The sequence below is a fragment of the Leptopilina boulardi genome, unplaced genomic scaffold, assembly GCF_019393585.1.
Source record: "Leptopilina boulardi isolate dan_hultmark-lab unplaced genomic scaffold, ZJU_Lbou_2.1 LbouV2_194, whole genome shotgun sequence".
Classification (NCBI taxonomy): domain Eukaryota; kingdom Metazoa; phylum Arthropoda; class Insecta; order Hymenoptera; family Figitidae; genus Leptopilina; species Leptopilina boulardi.
Genome location: NW_026137745.1, coordinates 1,457,543 through 1,483,236, shown reverse-complemented (window position 1 = coordinate 1,483,236; position 25,694 = coordinate 1,457,543). Strand labels below are relative to the sequence as shown.

General features: G+C 30.2%; 1 protein-coding gene across 2 annotated transcripts in view; it reads left to right on the top strand.

Annotated features, from left to right (window-relative positions):
* The window catches only part of LOC127278033 (uncharacterized), a 471,303-nt gene that overhangs the window by 54,758 nt on the left and 390,851 nt on the right, over window positions 1–25,694 (top strand). The window contains exon 1 of one of the 2 annotated variants that reach the window (XM_051299534.1): window positions 4,073–4,089. The exons of the other annotated variant lie outside the window; for it this stretch is intronic. The gene's annotated coding sequence lies outside the window, so the exon portion shown is untranslated. Of the gene's footprint in view, window positions 1–4,072; window positions 4,090–25,694 lie in introns of those variants that run through there. 2 annotated transcript variants of the gene reach the window in all.

Here is a 25,694-nt window from a genome sequence, read left to right as displayed (position 1 = left end):
GCGAAGATATCGTGTTTAATTTTCGACAGAGTTAAGTTACTTCCAAAGATGAGAATCCTTGTTGAGAAAAATCAATTCTGTCGCTCTCGTGAAGCGTCTGGCGAACGCTTTCACAATTGACCCCATTCTATCCGACTTCATCCGAGAGGACTGATGCTGATGTCGGAGGGGAACCTTCTTTTCTGCACTCTATACTGGCGATGTCGAACAAAGTCTCCTGGACCAAAAGGGGGAATAGTGGTTCGACCAATCTTCAACTGAGTACAGAGAGGGGATTCACGCAAGACAAAGATAGAACGAGAGAAACAGAAAAAAGAGAGAAAGAGAGGGGGGGGAGAAAAAAAAGCCGATATAGAAAGAGAAGAAGTCTCTTGCACGCAGAAATCTCTGCAGAAAAATGACCGGTTCCTCGCGGACCCAAAGTCCAAGAGAGAGATTCAATGATGTGTGGAAACTGCCCTTAGGCCAATTGTTAAGCAACGTATGAGTATATATATATATATATATATATATTGTCGTCAATGTGGATTTGAGCTCGAAAAAAAAGGGAAGTAAAAGGGTGGTTGAGCGTGAGACCTTTTACTCAAGCAACAATAATTACCCCCAGTGGTCAGTGCTACCATATTTAAGAAACGTGATTTACCCTCGCGAAATTTCAGCTTCCTTTAAATCATTCCTTTTGCCTCTTATTCTCTTTCCGAGTTCTCTCTCTCTCTCTCTCACTCTTCGTTGTGATATAATTACTACATCACCGGCCACTTAATGTGCAGTAGATCATTTCAAATTACATGCTGCTTGCATTTTGGAAATCAAAATTAGCGAAAGATAAATTGACGTCACAAACGTACGGTGATTATACAAATTTATAAATTCAACAAAAATACACGCAATTCCAATTTATTGCAAATGTATCATTTTTACACTTGGAGAAAATATAATTATTATTATATCCATTCTGTGATACGCGCACCTTAAAAAAAAAGTAATTTTCATTCTAGAGGATTCCTCTAAATGTAATGCATATTTTCCTCTTAATTTTGGTATTAAAAGTAATAATCTTAATTTAGAGGGATTTTCCTCTCGAAAAAATCCTCTTAAAGAAAGAATAATATTCTAATATTTTGACAAGTTGAAAATAACCGTAATACACAATAAATTATTAGACAATAATGGTTATGTATTGATAATAAAGTACAGTTTTGACACATTAAATTAAATGTTGATATCAAAAACTTAACAAAAAAAATTCCTAGTGTTATTAATGTCAAGAGAACCAATAATTTTTTAAAATTTGAATAATATAATAAATATTTAATAAGATTTAATTATTTACATTCAAAAAAGGTAAATTATAATATAGATTCCTGGAATAAAGAATGAAATATTGGTTTTTAATTAAATATTTCTGAAAAATATTTCTTGCTTTTTGCTGAGCATCAATACATTAGATTTAATTACAATAATAATAAAAAATGCTATAGCCAGTTGCAAATATCAAACAAGTTCGACGCAAATATTTAAGAAAATTAGTAAGAAATGAAGATTCATCGAGAGGTTATATTTTCTGTATTTATACCTCCATTCAATATATCCACTCAGATTTAAATCAATTTAGTAAATCTTCGAGTCTCTTTTCCATTTTGGTCTTTCGATTTATAACACAAGACTATTATGACAAAATACGAAAATTGACAGTTTCGAAAAACAAAAGCGCAAATGTCAAACAGGAAAAAAATCTAATCGATATCATGTATTTACTATTCCTTTTTTCAAATATACTAAATTTAAACAGGAAAATCGTAATTGAAGAGAAAAATGCAAAAATACTCCTTTTGTCATTGTTCCATTACAACAAAGAATAAAAATATTCTACAGTGAAATGGAATATTTGTATTTTAAGAGGAAATATTCAGAGGATTTTAGAAGAGGAATTTTCCTCTAAATTTAAGATTACTTTTTTTGGGTGCGTTCTGAAGAAAGGAAACTAAGAAGCAAAAAAAATTATGTAGGTTATGTTTCACACTTAAAAGAAATCTTGATTTTAGCCTATTTTTGAGGATGAATTCAAGGAAGCATAATTTTTCCATTAAAATCATTAATTAATGACACTGAAGTTACCAACGTTGAATCGACGAAAAGAATTTTTTTTTTTCCTAAGATTGAATATTTCTTCTCCTTGATTGAGAATTTTTAGTGTTTAAGCATGTATTTGGGACCAAAATAAAGAAGTTTCAATCTGAAAACGAAAAATTAGTTCGTTGATTCGTCGAATCAACGTTGGTAACATCAGCGTCATATTAATTAGAATTTTATTAAAAATAATTACACAGATTAACATAAGGTTTTGGACCGGAGCAACGAAAACCTGTTTCTAAGGTAAATTTTAATGCTGAATTCAAATTAGCTGTCCTTTTTTTCATAACACGTCAGGTTTTTGAGATAATTGCAATTTTAATTTTCGACTACTTTAAACAATTATTACTGAAAATCGAAATATATGACTTAGAAAAAAAAGTCGTAACTTAGATGATTTTAAGGTTGCTGAAAACGAATTTGAAGTCAGATTTTCAAAATTCAAAATGGCGGATCCAATATGGCAGACGAAAAATATTAAAAATCAAATGAATTGGCTTGAAAAACTTATTATTTTGAATATTTGTAAAATCTGACTTTATATTCGTAATCAGCAACCCAGAAAACCCACGAGTAACATTGTCCAAGCGAATGTTACTGATTTTTAATTTTTTTTCCCCGACATATTTGATCCGCCATTTTGAAATTTGACGTATTAGAAAAAATCTAAAGACACTCTCTAAATATAAATCAGTGAAAAAGTCACTGCTCTCAAATCAGTCGCTAAATTCTAGCTATTTGAATCAGTGGTTTTCACTGACAGTTAGTGACATTTCACTGGAGAATCAATTACTTTGACTGAAAATCAGTGAAATGTTACTGATTCAAATAGCTAGAATTTAGCGACTGATTTGAGACCACTGACTTTTTCACTGATTCAAATTTAGATAGCAGATTCGAGTTCAGCGTAAAAAAATACGTTAAGAAACGTTCTTATTTTTCTGCGTCCAAAAGCTGACCAAAATTAGTTTTCGGATATTATTTTTTAGACGAATTTTCATTTTTCGAATTAGCATTTGACAGAATTTATTTATTTTTTTTATACGAATTTTTAAAATACAAAATTTTTAACTACTAATTTTTTGTTTGGTAGAATTTTTTATTTTTCAGTCATTTTCTTGAAATTAATTAATTTTTATTTAAAAAAAAAGTTTAATCTAAGCGAATTTTAATTTAACAGAATTCTCATTCAATTGAATTTTATGTGATTCGAATTTTTAAATGACAAAAATTCCAATTCACCAAATATTAATTTGACCGAATTTTTTTTTGTACAAATGGCCGAACAAACAATCGACAGAAAGATTTCTGCGGAATTTTCAAAAATTGATTTTCTTGATAATTTTTGAAAATTGCACCGAAATCTTTCTGTCGATTTTGTTTGTTTGGCCATTTGTAATTTTGGACAAATAAAAATTCGGCTTCTTAAAAATTATATCCATTAAAAATTCGAACAAATTAAAATTCGGTGAATTGGAATTTTTGTCCTTTAAAAATTCGATTGAATGAGAATTCTGTTAAATTTAAATTTGCTTCCACAAAAAAGTTTAGTAGCAAAAAATTTGGTTATGTAAAAATTTGTATAAAAATAAATTTTGCAAATGCCAATTCAGAAAATAAAATTTCGTCTATAAAATAATTTTGAGTTTTTTAAAAAATGAATATTTGCACAGTAAGCACAATTTGGGCACAATTTTTGTTTTTTGAATATTTTAACTTTACTGGTCTAACTTCTTGGACATAATAATTAAGTTTCTCATTTAAATGGTTATAATTTAATTGACAGTCTAATAAAAAAAGGAAATTTTAATTTCATTTCAGATACAGTGGTATAAGGATCGACGTACGTATATCAATGATTTGAATTTTGAATGGAAATTGTGTTTTGAGATATATAACAATCAATTATATAAAAACCGATCTATTTTAGTCATTCTTTAAATGCAGAAAACCAAGGTAAACAAATTTTGAAATTAAAAATTAATTTTTTTTTATTAATTATTAATTTTCTGCTTAGATGCTTGGAAATAATTTTTTCAATAATTTTTTTATACTTTCGCTCTCTCTCTCTCTCTTTCTTTTTTTAATATGATCTGCTCTCTCTTTCTCTTTCGGATAGAGAGAGAGAGAGAAAGAGAGAGATATCTGTCTCTCCTCTCTGGGAGCCTTCATATCCCCGGTAAATATCTTTCTCTTTGCTCTTCATCTTCCTTGCACCGAGTACAGATCGTACCTAAGAAATGGATGGCAGAGATAAAGGATCCTTTTCTCCTCCTCAGCTTTGCCTTTATCCCTCTTTGAACATTCATTCGAAAGAGTAATGCCGCGGAGTGAAAGAAAGCGGAAGAATGTAAAGATGTTTTTTGGGGGAGAGGTCGAACGTGGATGTTGCTTTAGAGTTAAAAAAAAAAAGAGGGAAAAAAAACGAAAAGAGAGGCGCCGAGTAATATTTACATTTATTGCCGATGATTATCTTGCATTTTGTCTTATCTATTTCCTTGCAGTCATTTACTATTAACGTATATACATAGATTTCTTACATTTTTTTTAAACATATTTTCCAGGTTTTAAACAAGTTTTTCAAAAGTATTTTTTATTTATGAATCAAATTTAATTTCTTCAAATGTACAATAATTTTGTCTTATAGATAATTGAGGATCTAAATATTGAAATTTTAGGTTATATTCCCCTCTTGGTTTTGCATTTCATGCATTTCATGGTCTACATTTTGAGGTTATGTTTTTAGGTTTTAATCTCAAACATAGCGGCCCCTTGACTTTTAACCTGATTTTGAGGTTATGTTTTTTTGATTTTAAGCTCAATCTCAGCGGCCTTTTGACTTATGACCTACAATTTTGAGGTTATGTTTTTAGGTTTTAATCTCAAACATAGCGACCCCTTGACTTTTAACCCGATTTTGAGGTTATGTTTTTTTGATTTTAAGCTCAAACTCAGCGGCCTTTTGACTTATGACCTACAATTTTGAGGTTATGTTTGCAGATATTAACCTATATTTCGAGGGTAGGGGAAAAGAAGAAGAGGACATTGTGAGGGTAAGGGTAAAGGAGACTGGGAAGTTATGCCCCTTATAACCTATATTTTTAACACGGGACCTTGAATTTTAAGGTTATGTTCGTTTCTATAACCTTTGTTTTTGTCATATGACCTTCATTTTCGAATTGAACCTACTCTCTAAATTTGAATTAGTAAAAATTTTAACTAATTTAAATTAGTGACACACTTTTTGCTTTTGATTTAGTTAGGTAAGTTTTAGTAATTCGATAGTAAATTTTTTTTACTATTAATTAGTTAAATTTTATCAACTCAACAGCAAAAAGTGAGTCACTAATTGAAATTTGTTAAAATTTTCACTAATTCAGATTTAGAGAGTATGTTTTAGACATTTCGCCTTGAGTTTTGAGGTTATGTTCGTTTTAACCTACGTTTTTGGCATTTGGCATAGAGTTTTGTGGTTATGCTTGTTTCAACCTACCTATTTGGCATTTGGCCTTGAGTTTTGAGGTTATGTTCGTTTTAACTTTCGCTTTTGGCATTTGGCATAGAGTTTTGAGGTTATGTTCGTTTTTAACCGTTTTTTTAAACATTTTAATAATGTCATTTTAATAAATAAAAAAAAAATTTTCTTTTAATAATATTTAAAATAATTTTACATAATAAATATATAATGTAACAACAAATTCAATTAAGAGAATTTTTTTAATTTTCAAAATATTTTACAAACATCTAGTTCAACTTGTATTAAACAAGTACTCGAAAAGTACTTCAAAGGAAGTGATAACATTTTATTAAAAAAAACAAAAAAGCAAAAACATTTTCAAACTATGTAACCAGATCTGGCTTTTATAATATAAAAAAAAAACACATGAAAGTTAAATTCACTATATATACACGCCCGATATTATCGTTTGAACTTCATTACTTCCTGATTATACATATGATTTATACTTGGATTATCAATTACTGTATAACAAGCAGGAAATTCGATTTTAATCTCTCTAATCATTTACTCTTAATTTTTTTTTTTCAAAATTTATAGAAACAACTTTCATTATACAGACGCTTATAAAAAAAAATATATAAAAATTCATTTTTCATTGTAAAAAGTTACAATATATAGAAAGTAATTTAATTTTTTGAACCATATTTATATTGACAGTAATTGTTCAATCCAAATGCAAGACGGCGAAGCAGTGAGAAAATTAATGTCCAATTTTTTCGAAAAAAAATTCCCACGTGCTTTCAGGTTTTTTTTTACTTGTATGGCCTAATACGATTTTCAATATATATATATAGACACGTTGTTACTGTAGAAAAAATATCAGGAGAAAAGTAACATCGTTACCATTTTTCCGCACTTGTTTCGCCAACTGCAGAGTCTTGTTCACCATTCAATCTTGTTACCAATACGTGTGAGCTACGTTATCTTCTCTCTCTCTCTCTCTCTCTCTCTCTTTCTCGCTTTCAAGGAGCTGTTACAACGTCGACTTATATATCGAGGGCGGAGCTCGATCTCCTTGGATGAACGTCTAACGAAGACATAACGCGATTAATTCAATTGCCCCTTTAATTAACACGAATCAGTGCACGGGTGTCTTTCGCGAGCACAAATATTTAGGCAATTATCACTGTCACACGTGCTGAGATTATACTCGGCGAGTGAAAATCTTCTCAATAGTATTCTGTCATATATACTATATATATAGTGCATGAATATACAGGAATCACGGGATTTCCGGTTCAGGTCCGTTTGCACCTATATTTCCGCCTCGTCATGTGTCATCTTGATCGATGGGAATTTAATTGTTTTTCTCTTTGAGTAAATATTGGGGTGTACTAATATGGCAAAAAAATCGATTTTTTTTTACTTTGACTTTTATTTAGGTCATCCTCGATAGTTTGATTTTAGAATACATAAAAAAAAATTTTTTTTTTTTTTTTGCAAACATTCATTAGAATTAGTTTTTTCAACTCCCATTTATACTTGCATTTACATTTACACTTGCAATTTTTATAAAACATACCCAATTAAAAATTTACTAATGGCGCAGTACTGGCGCAATACTGACAAATACTGGCGCAGTACTGGCACCCAGTATTGGCGCTAAAGTTGGCGTAACTTTGGGATGATAACATTTCACCAGTATTTGATAAAATATTGACAATATACAATAATAAAATAAATCTATTATATTAGAGAAAATAAAGTTTAAAAAAACAAAAAATTCCGATATGCATTCGTATATCTGGAAAAATGATTATAAAAATTTGTTTAAGTAAAAATTTACAAAATTAATTTAAAATATAAACAAAAAATTGTTTATTTTTTAAGATCAATTTTTAAAAATATGTTTTTATCAAAATATTTTTTAAAGAATACACACATACACTCAACAACAAAAAAAAACAGAGTAAAATTATATATTAAATAAATAATTCATAGCTTAAAGTTGATATGATAATTACTTAAGTCACTTATGAGATATGAATATTTTGTTTTTTACCCTCTTGGCTGGCTCGTAAAATTTACATTTTCCACTTTCTGGGTAGTTCGATGCAACATATACTGGCCCGCTGGGACTTCTTTCACTACACCCGTGTGCCAATTCCTCCCTTGCTTTTTCAACATGTTCATATATATCTATAAACATACACCTTCATCGGCCGTGAAATTCCGACCTAAATAAAAAAAAAAAAAAAAAAAACGAAAAAAAATATAGAAGAAGCTTGCACTTTATGAAGATTCATTCTACATTTCATCAATATAAATATACACATAAATATATATATATATCAACACCAGATGCGCGGTTTGTAAGAATGGAAAATTGAATGCAGTAGAAAACTATTCAAATGCAATTTCAAAGCAGTTACAAAACAGTTAAAGAGCTTTGAACTGGTTTCATTGCCCCATCATTGCCTCCATTTACCTGCTACTAAAATAACCGACAGGTGAGAGGAGTAATCAGAAAAAAATAGTAGCAATAATAGTAAAACTTATTTTAAGGAGTTATCTTTTAAATTTTTATTATAGGAAATATTATTTCATTTCGGCATTTTTTTTTATCTTTGTGTGCGATAATTTAGATTATATTATTTGCTGTGTTAAGTTATTAAAATAAAAATTTCAGTACCTACGGGAACGTTCATAAATAACGTCGCACACCTTTGGGGAAAAGTCTTCACCAACGTGGTGTGACATGACAAATTTTTTTTTTCTAGCGTAATTTGTAAAATTATTTCAAATCACGATATTTCGATTAAAAAAATGCATATTGACCAAAAAAAAGATATTTATTTAAAATAAATAATGTAAATATTTCCATTAGAAATAACCTGGGGTTAATTTAAGTAGAGTATATTGCTTAATCACAAACGAATAAAAAATGAAATTCCACCCTTAAAGGTCAATTATATAATTCCACTTCCACTTTCACTTATTCTAATTTTTACTCATATTTCCTCTTTCACTTTCACTTCTAAATATTCTAATTTTTACTCATATTTCTACTTTCATATGCAAGTAAACATTTTCTAATTAGAATATGTAAAAGTAAAAGAGGAAGTGAAAATTGAAATTTAAGAAACAAAATTCCCTGACTTCTAACAGACTTCCACTGAATTGGTAATCTAATTTCGTGAAATCTGCGACCTAGTTTCGCTGATACCATAATCATAATTATTTCGTGGATTTCCTGACCCATTTTCACGAAATCTGTGAAATAGTTTCGCGAAATTCGCGATTTAGTTTCAATGAATTCGTAATCTATTTTACACTAAATCCGCGACCACGTTTCGCGTAATACGTGATTTAATTTCACAGAATTCGTGACCTCATTACGCAAAAATACACGATCTAGTTTCTCGGAATTCGTTACATTATTACGCTTAATACGTGATCTAATATCGCGACCTAATTGCGTGAAATCCGTAAACTATTTTCGCGGAATTCGTAATATAATTTGGCGATATACGTGATATAATTTTTCTGAATTCGTGACCAAATTACGTGAAATCTGTGACTTGCGTGTAATCCTGAATTCGTTACCTTATTACGCGAAAACTGTGACCAAATTTCGCGGAATTCGTGATTCAATTTTGCGAAATCCATGAATTAGTTTCGCGGAATTCGTTTTATTATTACACGTAATCCGTGATCCAATATCGCGAAATTCGCGACCCTATTGCGTGAAATCCGTGAACTAGTTTCGCGGAATTCGTAATCTAATTTCACGATATATGTGATCTAATTTTGCAAAATTCGTGACCAAATTACGTGAAATTTGTGACTTGCGTGAAAACCAGAATTCGTTACCTTATTACGTAAAAACTGTGACCTAATTTCGCGGAATTTGTGATTCAATTTTGCGAAATCCACGAATTAGTTTCTCAGAATTCGTTACATTATTACACGTAATCTGTGATTAAATATCACGAAATTTGCGACCTTATTGTGTAAAATCCGTGAACTAGTTACGCGGAATTCTTAATCTAATTTCGTGATATACATCATCTAATTTTGCAAAATTCGTGACCAAATTACGTGAAATTCGTGACTTGCGTGAATTCCTGAATTCGTCATCTTATTACGCGAAAACTGTGACCTAATTTCGCAGAATTTGTGATTCAATTTTGCGAAATCCACGAATTAGTTTCGCGGAATTCGTTACATTATTACGCGTAATCCGTGATCCAATATCGCGAAATTCGCCACTTTATTGTGTAAAATCCGTGAACTAGTTACGCGGAATTCGTGATTCAATTTTGCGAAATCCACGTATTAGTTTCGCGGAATTCGTTACATTATTACGCTTAATCCGTGATCCAATATCGCGAAATTCGGGACCTTATTGTGTGAAATCTGTGAACTAGTTTCGCGGAATTCGTAATCTAATTTCTCGATATATTTGATCTAATTTTGCAAAATTTTTTGACCAAATTACGTGAAATTCGTGACTTGCGTGAAAACCGGAATTCGTTACCTTATTACGTGACAACTGTAACCTAATTTCGCGGAATTTGTGATTTAATTTGCGAAATCCACGAATTAGTTTCGAGGAATTCGTTACATTATTACACGTAATCCGTGATCCAATATCACGAAATTCTCGACCTTATTGCGTGAAATCCGTGAACTTGTTACGCGGAATTCTTAATCTAATTTCGCGATATACATGATCTAATTTTGCAAAATTCGTGACCAAATTACGTGAAATTCATGACTTGTTTAAAATCCTGAATTCGTTATCTTATTACGTGAAAACTGTGATCTAATTTTGCGGAATTCGTGATTCAATTTTGCGAAATCCACGAATTAGTTTTGCGGAATTCGTTACATTATTACGCGTAATCCGTGATCCAATATCGCGAAATTCGCCACTTTATTGTGTAAAATCCGTGAACTAGTTACGCGGAATTCGTAACCTAATTTTGCGATATACCTTAACTGATTTTTCAGAATTCGTGACCAAATGACGCAAATTCGCGACCTGCTTTGAAGGAATTCGTTACCTAATTACGCGAAATCCATAAACTAATTTCGCGGAATTTCGTGAACTAAATTCATTTGTTCCGCGATCTAGTTTAGATGTATTCGTGATCTAATTTCGCCTAATTCATGACCTAATTGCGCCAAATTCGTGTCCTAATTTCTCGGAATTCAAGAACTAATTTTGTTATATTCACAATCTATTTTCGACGAATTCCTGATATAATTACGCGAAATCTTTGAACTAGTTTCGCGGAATTCGTTATCTAATTTCGCGATATATGTGATCTAATTTGGCAAAATTCGTGACCAAATTACGTGAAATCCTGAATTCGTTATCTTATTACGCGAAAACTGTGACCTAATTTCACGGAATTCGTGATTCAATTTTGCGAAATCCACGAATTAGATTCGCGGAATTCGTTACATTATTACGCGTAATCCGTGATCCAATATCGCGAAATTCGCCACTTTATTGTGTAAAATCCGTGAACTAGTTACGCGGAATTCGTAACCTAATTTTGCGATATACCTTAAGTGATTTTGCAGAATTCGTGATTAAATGACGCAAATTCGTGAACAAAATTCATTAGTTCCGCGATCTAGTTTAGATGAATTCGTGATCTAATTTCGCCTAATTCATGACCTAATTGCGCCAAATTCGTGTCCTAATTTCGCGGAATGCGAGAACTAATTTTGTTATATCCACGATCTATTTTCGACGAATTCGTGATATAATTACGCGAAATCTTTGATCTAGTTTCGCGGAATACGTTAACTTATTATTACGCGAAATCCGTAATTTAAGTTTGCTGAATTCATGATCAAAATTTGAGAAATCTGTGATCTTATTTTGCGGAATTCATTATCCAATAAAATTTTGCGAAATCTGTGATCTAGTTTCGCGGAATTACGCGCCCTAATTACGTGAAATCGATGATTAAATTTCGTGTTTATCCGCGTTCGATTGTACCAACAAATGGGAGTTTAGTACTTATGCAATACCAAATGACAAAAATTTTTCGCCTGCATATATGAATTTTTAACAGGGTATTAAATTTAATAAAAATTAGAAATTACGTAATGAGAATATAAAATATAGTATATTATCAAGTTACGAAAACACTATAAAAAAAATTTCCAGCGATAAAGCAAATCAATTTACTATACATGTATTTTATAATGATTTATGATAATTTATGATATATAATGATAATAGTTTACGATACATTAATAATTTTCCTCTTTTTTTTGGGGGGGGGGGTAAATAAATTTTACTTAGCTTCTTATCAGAACGTATTTATAAAAGGTTATCAAGGCCTAATATATATTATTTTACAGGTATATATATATATATATTATTGAATTTCATCAACTTTTCTTTTTTCACTTTAAACTTTTAGAGAAAATGTCTATCATTCCATTTAAAGTTATAAACGGGAAACTCTATTAATTTGTTTCTATAATGATAGCGATCAAAACGATTATAATCCAATGGGCATTATTAAAGTGCGAATGTCTTTCATCGACTCTTTTATTTGGCGCACAAACTTTTTAAAGTCTATTATAACGGTTAGCTGTTGTTCTATCTGACAGAGGAGGTCAGATCCTAATCTTGTGAGTCACGAACGCGGTCGAATCACGAAAGTACGAATTATTCGTATATATATATATATATATATATATATATATATATATATATATCGAGTCGAAATCATTGGCCCGTGTGAATGAAAAAAAGAGAAAGATATATAGAAGGAGCAGAGAAACAAAACGTTGATCTCATAGGGTCGATGGACTTTGTATATATATACAATATCGTCAAATTCAAATCATCTATAATGGACCTGAAACACTATAGAGTTTTACCATCACGAGATGAAATTCGATCTTTATTTTGAATTTTTATCTTTCTTTTGTTCGAATTTGATCCATAGGTAAAATTAAAATAGAACTATTAACATAAATTAAGTTATATTTTTTTCTAAAATGACAATTGAGTTTTGTTTAAAAATACTTGAAGAAGAGGACCAAAAGACAGAAGAAGAGAAAAAAAATGTTTTGTTTTATATCGAGTCTATATTATACATCAACCATTTTTAGTTCAATTTTTTTTTTATGTTTCGACAGAAATTCTGCTACTGATGCTAAAACAAAAATAAATATTTTTCTGAATTAAAACATTTCTCTTTGAAATGTTTTTTTAAATAGAAGAAAAATTGGAATACAAAAATACAGTAATTTTTACTATACTTCTAAAGTAAATTCTAAACTGTGCATTTTTTCGAAATTTTTGCTCCGGAAATAGTGAACAAAAAAATACTATCACCGGAGTAAATTTTACTATTTTAAAAGTAATTTTTTCTATTTCCGAAACAAAAGTTGACAGATTTGCGCGCACACATTGGGAAAAAAAGAAAACAAAATACAAAAATGTCTGATGACATCATTGGAATGATTTTACAAGAGAGGATTTGCTCATCGATGCATGGATTGTATTCGCGCATAATCGCGAGGCTCTGCTTAGTCGATTACGCACGAGTTAAGAAGGATGTACGAGTTAACTTGATTCTCGTTACATTAGCAGAGATGAACTCATTCCTACTATGTGTCCCTCTCTCGCTATAATAGACTCCACTCCTTACTCTCTCTCTCTCTCGCTCTCTTCCATTGCTCTCTGTTTTTGTCTGCATTATTTCTAGAATAACACTACCTTGCCCTCTACTTTTTTCCCCTCCTATATTGCCGACACCCCACACGATAACTATTGCTCTCTTTATTTCTCTCTCTCTCTCTCTCTCTCTCTCTCTCTCTATCTGTATTTTCTCGCAGCATTTCCCCCTTCCGTAAAACTTGACTGTCCTAATGTCGAGACCATTTCTCGTTTCTTCGTCCACCGACGATATCTACGACGGATTTAACGAACCTTAAAAATCACGTTCCACCGTGTTTGCCGAGTCCAGCAACAAACGTTCTGTCAAAAAAAAAATTTCATAGTTAGATTTACACTCGTCCTTTTCTTCATATAATATGATAAAAGATGAGAGGGGGACTTTTTGTATTGTTATGTAGATTACGTTTATTAAGTAACAAATGTATGCGGATACATGTGTAAATTGGTAAATCTAATTTATTCTTTGTTTAGCCATAATAAACAAAAACTAATATTATACATTTTCATTTATTAGCAGAAACGAAAATTTGTCATTAACCCATTAACGCCCAAATGTACACAATTTTTAACTTAACTTTAATGAAAGAATTAAAACATTAAAAGACCAGATATTTTAATGCTCATGGGTTCTAGGGGGTATTGGGTATCGCTCTTTCAGATTTTGAGGTCAAAATAGAGATTGGTCCACAAGGAAATCCAATATGGCGAATAAAATAAAAAAAAACCCCCAAAAAATCACTGTTTTTTTAAATATTTTTTTTGAAGCCGAAAACATTTTTTCTAAGACATCTAACCTATCCTATTGGTGGATAAAATAGTTGTAGTTTTAAACTATTTTCATGAGAACCTTCAATTTCAAGATGTCGGACTCAAAATGGCGGAAAAGTAACTGCAATTTAGTAGATATTCGCCGATTACAAATCCGATGTCAGTTTTTAAAAATTCGAAATGGCGGATCCAATATGGCGGTCGATTTATTCAAAACTTAATGCAATTCCCTTGAAAAATGGTAATCGGGGGTTTTTGGGGTCGCTGATTACGAATTTGAAATCAGTTTTTAAATATTCAAAATGGCGGATCCAAAATGGCAGACGAATTTTTGAAAATCTAATGCAAATCGTTGGAAACTTGTTACTCGGGGGTTTTTGGGGTCTTTGAATTGTTTTTGAATTTTAATAAACTGACTTTATATTCGTAATCAGCGACCTCGAAAACCCCCGAGTAGTAAGTTTCAAAGGAATCTAATAAATTTTTAAAAAATTGTCCGCCATATTGGATCCGCCATTTAAAATTTTAAAAAACTAACTTCAGATTCGTAATCAGCAACCTCGAAAACCCCCGAGTAAAAAGTTTCAAGGGAATTCAAGGAATTTTTAAAAAATCGTCCGTCATATTGGATCCGCCATTTTGAATTTTAAAAAACCGACATCGGATTTGTAATCAGCGACCCCGAAAACCCCCGAGTAACTATTTTGAGGCAGATTTAATGACTTTTTAACTGTTAGTTCAATATTCTGTTCATATCTACTAAATTGCAGTTACTTTTCCGCCATTTTGAGTCCGCCATCTTCAAAAAAAATATTTTAAAAAAACAGTGATTTTTTGCGGTTTTTTTTTATTTTATTCGCCATATTGGATTTCCTGGTAGACCAATCTCTATTTTGACCTCAAAATCTGAAAGAGCGATACCCAATACCCCCTAGAACCCATGGGCATTAAAATATCTGGTCTTTTAATGTTTTAATTCTTTCATTGAAGTTAAGTTAAAAATTGTGGACATTTGGGCGTTAATGGGTTAAAGGAAATTTGAAGACACTATTAACTTGAAGTTATAAAAATTGATAACAAAATTCGTATCAAATTGTTTAGATGCAACGTTTTGATCCATTTTATATGCGCGGAATCAATTTGGTGCTTTCAAAAAAACAGTGTATCTAAATTTATTTATTTATTTAAAGTAAACTTTCCTAGGCCTAAAAAGGGTTTAATTTTGACAGCAAAACGTTTGGTTGGTATTTAAAGCAACTAACATTTTTTGTTGCATCAACAAAATTTTTGGTTGTTTCAATTAAATTTTAATTAGAACAACGAAATTCCTGTTTTTCTAATTTTGGTTGTGTTAATCGAAGTTTGATTTTAAAATCAAAATTTTTATTGAGTCAATAAAAAAAATTTTAATTGCTTTAAATACTAACCAAACGTTTTGTTCTCAAAAGAAAACCATTTTTTTCAGTGTAACAATATTTAAAAATAACATCCAAAAGAGAAATCAAATGTCTACAAAATACTCCAATTCAACATAGTGATAAAGCAAAGAACAAGAAAATTAAAAAATAGATTAAAAATGTCCAAATTTTCTTCAAATTAAAATATTTTAATCGGTTGGTACTGTATTAAGGTTACCACAAAACTTTAATTTAGTTAATGTTAAAAAAGTTCATATAGGGAATGTTTTAATACAGAAAAGATAAATTTTTGTTTAGATTCAGTAGCAGAATCTTTGTTGAAATTAAAAAAAAATAAAACTATATAAACTAAAATATTTGATAACATATAGACTCGATTTAAAGGAAAAAATTTTTCATTTTCTTGAATAAAAACAAAATACTTAGACTCGATATAAAACAAAACAATTTTTTTTCTGCTTACCTTTGATCCTCTTTTGTTCAGCGACTCTGATAACTCTTAACTAACGAGTGTGTGAAAAAATTTAAGAATCTTTTAAAAATTCAGTCATTATTGTGTCCACTATTTGAATTTTAATGTCAGATTTGTGATCAGCGACCCCGAAAAACCGTGACTATAACTAATTTTGAACGAATACTATAAATTATTTTAAATTTTACATTTCGTTTGATGCAGAAACAGCAGCATTTTTAAATGTATAGTAAAAAAAACTCGGTTTAACATTTGGTTTCTTTTTGCATATTATGCGGATGTCTATAAATTCATAACGATTGATTGACTAAATGAAACCACAGGCGGAAATGAAATGAATGATCAGTTATAAACCTTGTGATAAAAAATGGATATTTTACCTCTTATGAATCTTCCCAAATTTATAGAGAGTCAGAGGGAGAGAGAGAAAAACGGTTTATCAAACTGATCGCAGCAGCTCACCAGAGCAATCTTTCTAATTTGAACGAGGCTCCGTCAGTGAATGGATTAGCACTCATATGGGAATTAATGTCAGTGTGCCTATGACCTATGCAAGTGCACTTATGCGCGTTCACTATATATATATATATATATCTGAAATTGGAGCTCGACCATAACAGATAGACAAGTCTATATTCACAGATGAATGACTCGAATCGAGAGTTTTCATCATTGCACTTCGCCAGAAAAATGTTCACTGAGAAAAAAATTTACCATTTAATTCCTTAGGATTCTAAAATTTCTAGTAGTCAATCTATTCTTGTAAATTTTATTTCTGTATAGGGGAATGTAGTCATCAGTGGACTACTTCTTAGTTTTTTATGTAAAATAAATCTATGCTTAAAAATGTTTATTGTAATAGATGCGCATTGTTTCAAAACTATTTTCAGTGAAAATCCGAACGCATATTTATATTCATAACAGGTGATTGAACAACACGAAGTAGAGAAAAAATTTTCAGATCTCATTTTCCAAGTGCCTAAAAATAGTATCGTTTTGCTTTTTGGAGGTACGTTTGGTTTTCACATATTATTTAGGCAGTCAAATTAATCATTCAAAATGGATATAAACAAAAATTTTAATGTTTATTCAAAAAAATTTGTGCTCGCAAAAATGCCGTCTATTTTCACTGGATGGATCACTCTCTTGATTTTTATGAGTGTTGTACACGAAAAACAAAACGTGGTCCACTCATGACTACATTCCATTACACTGAGAAAAAAAATTTAGTGTTTGCAACAAAATTGTTTGGTTAGGCAATTTTGGTTCTTGTAACGAAATTTTGGTTGGCTGAAACAAAGTCTGGTTATCTCAACCAAACATTTGGTTAGGCCAACAAAATTATTTGGTTCAACATTTTTAAATTCCAACCAAAATTCGGTTACGACAACAAAATAATTTGGTTTAAGAAACCAAATGATCGTTTGTTGTCCTAATGAAAATTTGGTTGCGACAACCAAATAATTTGATTCGCTCTCAGCTCATAGCTTAAGAGAACAGTTAGTTTAAATCTCTCACAAGGATGGGTAGTCCAGTGGTCAGTGCTCCCGATCTTTAGTTTTAAAACAGAGGTTCGATCCCAGGCGGAGGTGAGATTTTTCAGAGTTCATAAATATTTCAATTTGATAAATATAAATTCAATGTTAAATTGATAAATAAATAATGAAATAAATAAAAAAGATAAAAAGAAATGAGATAAGATAGAATAAAATTTTTAATTTTACAAAAAAAACTGTTTGATCGACCAAACATTTTTGTTGACCTAACAAAAAAAATTTGGTTAAGCTAACCAAACATTTTTGTTATGCCAACCAAAAAACACTCAACCTAATTTTTTGGTTGACTCAAACAAATAGTTTGGTTGCCTCAAACAAATAGTTTGGTTGCTTAAATACCAATAAAATTTGGTTCAACCAAATTTTGGTTGCTCTGACTAAACATTTTTCTCAGTGTATTATCTAGAAATCAGAAAAAAGAATAAGATTTCAGATAAAACATTTAGAGAAAGAATATTTTACTGTAAGGTATTTAGAAATAAAGAAAGTTATATTGCGAATAATAGATTCGAAACGTAAAAGAATAAAAAAAGTTGGGATGCTCGGGAATTTCGAAGGTATATATATATATATATATATATACTATATGGCCCTGGATGCTGAGGCGCGCGCGATACCCAACAGTAGGGTTCAATTTTGGACCCTGGCCATTACCTAATTGTGTAACCTTTCTGGCGTCTAGCCGGACTCAGGTCTAATAGCTCTAATAGGCGGTTTGCCTCTCTACCCATAGATCTCTGTTTGTGATCTGAATCTAGATGCAAACAGACAGTTTCAAACATCTCAATGTCACACACTGTTTCAATATCTTGATATTCAATATAGTTATCATTAAAAGCCAAACAACCCTCTCTCTATATATGTTTATATATATGTATATATATATATATACAATACTCACGAAATTCGAATCAATCAGCCTTCACATACATTTCAATTAGTCGAAATTGACTAATGACTTCAATTACTCATGCAAAATTTGTTGCACTATATTTCTTGTTCAAAAATTTCTAGTTATCTTCTATTTATTAATTTATTTATTAATATATTTAATGTTAAAATTAAAACTGTTTTTTTCAATCTTTAAATTGAAGAAAATTTACTTAAACTGTCAAAAAATAGTATTTTCATCAAATGATGTTAAAATTTTATACATTTAGAAAAAAATTTACGTAAACGCAAAATTTTAGAAATATATACAAAAAATTTATACCGAGAAACATTCGTAGAATATAAATTTCACGAAATTGTGGTCCAATTCTTATTGTAAAAAAATTATTTAATTATTTATCAATGAAAAAAATGTATTTGTGTTTGCAACAAAATCGTTTGATTAGACAATTTTGGTTGTTTGAAACAAATTCTTAGAGTTATCTCAATCGAACATTTTTGTTATGCCAACAAAAAAAACACTCAACCAAATTTTTTGGTTGACTCAAATAAATAGTTTGGTTGCTCTGACTAAACATTTTTCTCAGTGTGTTAAAATAAAAAAATATAAAATATTCTAAAAATTTTCTTAAAAATTGTTAATAACTTTTTTTACAAAAGGTAATGTAAAATTGAATTTATTTAAATTTTTTCCAAACAAGAAAAACTATCGAGGCGCCGACCAAAGCCCCCCTTTTTAAAATAGGTCAAATTTCTGCACGGGATATATGTCGACTATGAGAACTCCGATCTGAATCAATTGAAAAGTGATGAATTTATGACGTTGAAATAAATATGAGATATATAGAGTCGTCAGCTTGTCAATTGAAAGAGTTTATCTTTAATCATCTCGATTGAACGCAATTCATTTTTTTGAGTTTTCTCAATTATATATCCAGGAAGAGAGAGAGAGAGAGAGAGAGAGAGAGAGAGAGAGAGAAATTTCCAATATTGATATCATTTTAGATTTTATTTTCTCTCTATTTCTTTTTTCCCTCTTTACATATATACATATATGTATATATATACACAGAGGCTTAAGAAGACGAAAACTCTCCAACCCCTTCAAGGAAACTATGTAGCATTGTATGTACCTGATTATAAATCAGGTTTGTAAACTTGTTTTTTAAATCCCATTTTTGCTCTATTGATTTTACATTCGTATGTATGATATGAAGCATTTAATGTATTGAATTTTCAAATGAAAACCCTTCCTTGAAGCGGAGAGACGATGTTTTAAATTTATAGACATTATATGTTACAAAATAGAATTTTCGGATTCTTCAATAAAGCTTCGTGCAAATTTTGATGTAATTTATTTCTAATTGGAATATTTAAGTGTAACAAATTTTTGAATGCATATGTTTTATTAAGGATAGATGTAACAAATTTTCGAATTAATATTTTATTAAGAATAGATGTTTAGTTAAAATAATATAAATTATTTTTAAGACAAATATTTTTTACAGAAGGCAAATTAAATTATTTGGTTGTCGTAATTAAATTTTAGTTGGAATTTAAAAATGTTCAACCAAATAATTTTATTGGCCTAAAGAAATGTTTGGTTGAGATAACTCTATATACGACTTTGTTTCAGCCAACCAAAATTTCGTTACACTAAGAAAAATATGCTATTAAATCAACAGCATTTTTGCCAAAGGTATAAAAATTATTGATTCAAATGCATCACGGTGCGCCAGAAGGTGGTTTAAATAAAAATGAATTGGCATTTAAAAATTCTTTTTGATTATGATTCTTAGATGAATAATAAACATTTCTCAATAGTTTTTAAAATCAGTTTACGTGCCCGATTTAAATAAAATTGAGTTTTTATATAAAAACAGTGTTTTATGGGGAATCAGAATTTATTTAATCTAATAAATACTGTAATAAATGATAAAATAATTACTTATTTTCAATTTTACATATAAATAATTATATTGCTATAATGTTTGTGTCCGATTTTAAAAAATTAAATTATAATGTTAAAAGAACGATTTTAAGAGTGACAAAATTTATTTAAGAGAGTCGAATGGTCTCTGAAATTTTTTGGCAAGAAGAGACCTTTAATTATCGCTCTATAAAAACGGCACTAAACATTGATTTTAAAATACTTTCTTTTCGAAAGACGGACACTTTTTACAAAAGCAGCTAGAGATCCTTATCTTATATAAATTTCCTAAATTCTAAAGATTGTACGAATCCATACAAAAACACGATAGCAAAACGAAAAGTAATATAATGACAGGTACATTACCTCCTGCCGCCGTCAGATGGCAGCAGCATGCAGGGCGCACAAAGTCGCAGCTGTTATTAGATTACTTTTCTACTTTTTGTTTTGCCACCATGTTTTTCTATGGATTCGTACAGTCTTTTGAATTTAGGAAATTTATAAGATGAGGATTTTGGCTGATTTTGTTAAAAGTGTTCGTGTTTCGAGAAAAAAGTATTTTAAAATCAATACTATTTCACATTCAGAGCGATAATTAAAGCTCTCTTCTTGCCAAAGAATTTCAGATACCGTTCGACACTCTTAATGCATAAATATAAAAACGAAACAAGAAAATAACTTCATTGTTAATAAATTTATATGAAAAATCTAAAACATCTATTATCTATACGCATATAAGTATACATTAAATAAATTCTGGTTCCTCATAAAACACTATTTTTAAATATTTAAAACTCAATTTGTTTTAAATTGGGCACGTAAGCTGATTTTAAAACCTATTGAGAAAAGTTTTTTATTCATCTTAGAACCATAATCAAAAATAATTTTTAAGTGCCAATTCATTTTTATTTAAACCTCCTTCTGGCGCACCGTAGCATATGCTATAAAATCTATATAATATTTTACAAATTCTATAGCATATATGCTTTGGAATCAATCATTTTTATATGCCTTTGGCAGAAATGCTGTTGATTCAATAGCATATTCTTCTCAGTATGTATAAGAACCAAAATTGCCAAACCAAACGATTTTGTTGCAAACACAAAATCTCTTTTTTCAATGTAGTAAATAAAATACAGTATATTTTAAAATATATAGTATACAGTTTATAAAATATATTGTATTACCATATAATACATAGTACTAATACAGAGTATAGCAAAATATGACAATACCTATTCGAATAAAATTAATTTCCAACTCGTTACACTGCCGTACCATTTTTCCTGTTCTATATACACACTCCATACAAGATAAGATTTTATTTAATTCGAAACAACCTGCTTCTGTCTATATATGATGCTTTTGAATTCATTTTGTATACACAGATGATGTACTGACGATAAAGAGGAAATATTTATACACCTAGATCTCTCTCTCTCTCTTCTTCTGCATATCTCGTTTTCAGCAGAAACCGGATTGTGAAGATAATAAATATCACAAGAGTGCGTGGACTTTTGGCGAGATGTGTGTATATATGTATATGTATTCGTGTTTTTATGGGGGTTGTTGGTATAGTTATACGTATATAACCCGCAAAAGGTAGACGTACTTACTAACACATTGGGGGCAAAATGCGGACATCAAGGGGCACCCCCCTGGGGGCAACAAGGCCAAGGGCCAGGAAACAAACGCAACAAGGGCCAGAGGGTCACGCGTGTCCAAGAGTTCCTGGACTAACTGAGCTTTACATTTATTTCCTGCTATATGGGGGTCGAGTGAGACTTCCCTATTTTTAAGGTCCAAGGTCCGCGATCAATTTATCGCTGTTAAAAAAAAACACCTCGAGATTTTGTTTTCTCTATTAAATTATTTTCTCTATAATATAATTATTATGTTATTTAATTACAAGTTATTTTTCAAGGGTCCTTAGTTGCATTCTTCATATCGTTATTTTATTTTGTTTAAAATTTTTTTATTATTCTTCTATTTTATACAAATAACAAAATTAGAATTCTAATCCATTATTTACAAATTGTAAAAATGCAGTAAACAATTGCGAATAGAGATATTTAGAATTTGTTTTTTTTTGTATAGAAGAAAAGGCTCTGTATATTGTATATATAAGATTTGCAGATTTCCTTGCAAAAGAATTGAAATGATACTGAAGCAGAGACGATATACGCGGGGGTATCTTTGATTTCTCTCTCTCTATATATATATAAGAAAGCGTAAAACATTTCGTAGGGAATTTGGCTTAGTCATCCGCCCTTACTTTAATGTACCTACCCCCTAGTGCTCAATCCTGGGGACACCCTGTTACTTTACGTGAGTCACTGACGATAATTGCGATCGATCGACGGACGACGACGACGACGAAGTCAGGAAGAGGAAGTACCCTACATGACGTAATCTTGTTAGAAATCCTTCCACCTCGTATATATAGATACAAGAAAAGAAAAAATTCATAAATATACAAAATAAATAGGATTTTTTTGGTTTATTAATATTTTCAGAAATTTATATTTAGGAGTCGAGTAGGAGTAAAAAATCATTTAACATTTAAAATTAAATTTTCATTACACTATATACTTCTACTTCCATTTTCGCGTTGTCACTTCCACTTTCACAATAATTCTACTTCTAGTTCCACTTTCACCTTTCCCTTTTCACTTCCACTGTTTTGCATGGAAAAAAGGAAATACAGATGCTAACTGATAATTGCTACAGGATGTATTAAAATTAGTAACTATAGCTAATTTTTGTGCTATGACCAATGAAAAAGTTTGCTATGATAAACAATAGCAGTCTTAATTTTTAAAAATTTACTCTTACAGCAAACTTTTTTGATCCCACAGCAAATTTGTTCGCTGTCCCTACACTGTAAAAAATTTCTTGGGTAATTTTACCAAAAATCTTCTGGAAGCAAAAAAACCCAAGAATTTTTAGGTATAAAAATACACAATCTTCTTGGTATTTTTACACAATATATTTTGTAAAAAAAACCCAAGAATTTTTAGGTAAAAATACACAATATTTTTGGTATTTTTACAAAATGTATTTGGAAAATATACCCAAGAATTTTTATATAAAAATACACAAATTATTTAGTGTTTCTACCAAAATTATTTGAAAAATATGCCCAAGCATTTTTGTGTAAAAATGCAAATGTGACAGCAAATAGTTCGCTGCCACAGCAAAATTTTTTTATGCGTGTACCATTCCACTTCCATAATTACACTTTCACTTTCACTCTGTGGTATCCACTTTCAAGTATGGCAGCAAAAAAGTGAAACTGAAATGGTGGAAGTACATAATAGTGAATGTGGTAGTAGAAGAGCGGAAGTACACGCATAGAAATAGTTTGCTGTGGCAGCGAACTGTTTGCTGTTACATCCAATTCCATTAGCTAATATCATAGAAAAAAACTGATCTCAAATTCAGTACGAAATTGATACTCAATTTGATAAGCTTAAAAAATGAAACTGGTTGTCTCATTTCGAATTATATAATGCTAAAAGTATCAAAATGAGACAGAGCAGTTTCATTTCGAGAAAAAGATAAAAGTTTTAAAATATTATCAAATAACAATAGTAATTATATACCTAAAACCCAATAATTATAAAAGATTTTCAATAAAAATAACAAATTAAACTTATTACATTGTTTATTTTAAGAGGTAATTGCTTGTAAAATTTTAAGTAAGAGAAACATATTTCTAGGTTATGAACGTGAAAACATAGCAAAACCAGTACTGCCAACCTAAACAATGGCGCGAAATTTGAAAACTGGTAAAATTAATTATTATTTAAATAAATAATGATTAATATTGTTTACTTAAAAAAATATTAAATATTCGCATTGACGTTAAGAATCTATTTAATATTATTCAATTATTAGAAAAACTTATTTAAATTGTAAATCAGTTTAAAAATGATACCAATCTAAAAATCTGAAATTAAGGCGCTCTCAAATTGAGTAACTTGAAGTTTGTAATTTACTCAAATTGATATCGATCTCAAAATTAGTTGCAACAAAAATTAGTCCAGATTTTTTCTGTGATAGGGACAGCGAACAAATTTGCTGTAGGGTCAAAAAAATTTGCTGTGATAGTAAATTTTTAAAAATTAAGACTGTTATTCTTTATTACAGCAAACTTTTTCGTTATGTGTCATTGATAGATCCGATAGCAAACATCAGTTAACATCTGTAAGCAATATTCCTTTTTTTCCGTGATAAAATGGCAGAAGTGAAAATAAATTTTGAATTTGATATGAAATTTCAAATTAGGAAAACTAACTAAAACCATAATTTAAATAAAGCAAAATAGCGCAATTTTTGTACGGATCCTTGATAAAATTTGTAAATTTTCGTTTGCATTTTTAAATTTAAAAACTGTCACTCAAATTCTTTTTTACAAGTATATTGCAAACTTCATTCTCTAAATTATATATATACATTATATTTTACATAAAAATCCAAAGATGTTTTTTTTCGTAAATTCCTGTCATTTCTCAGAAAAGATAATTTTTTTTAATTCTAATGTGTTGGGAAATATTATAGAACATTTTTATATAGATACAACTGTGACTTAATGGAAGATTTAACAAGAAGTGCGCGCTTGAGGGAAAGAACAACAACAAGAAGAGAGAAAAAAAAAAAAAAAAAAAGAGGAAGGAAAAAAAAATTGTCAGTGATGGTTTGGGGCTTTCAAGATTTTCTTTAATCATAAGATATTCCCGTGGTATCGCTGAGGATTTCGGTGGAAGTGTATACTGCGTATACGAAATTATCCGTGGGCTCAGGTTTGCAAAGGCTATATAGGTTCTTTGGCCAACTTGTTATCTTATTGTATTGTATAAGTACGGTGCGGCGACTTGGAGCAGGTTTCTCATTCTTCTCTCTCTCTCTCTCTCTCTCGTTCTCTCTCACTCTTCTTCCCCAGGTTTGTCCCCTCCAAACTACCCACCCCATCACTAAAGTGCGCTACATCAGATTTTTTCTCGCTCCCACTCTCTCTCTCTCTCTCTCTCTTTCTTTCTCTCTTTCTCGATTGCCCAGGACCGTCTATACAAAACTCGTTCAAGCTCAAGATATAAGGAGACAGAAAACCCGTTCCCTCTCTTCTTCTTCTTCTTCTACTTCGTGTAGCTTTGAAATTAGTTTAGCAAGTTGGTAAACCAATTTCCTTAAAGAATTGCCTTATACTACTTACGAATATTTGTTTATCTTAATAATAGCTTTACTGATTGTACAAATTTATCAATTGTACTGTGTGGAGATTTCATTTTCATGCCTCACTACATTAGTCTTAATTTCAATTTTGTTAATTTTAGAGTTTTCAAT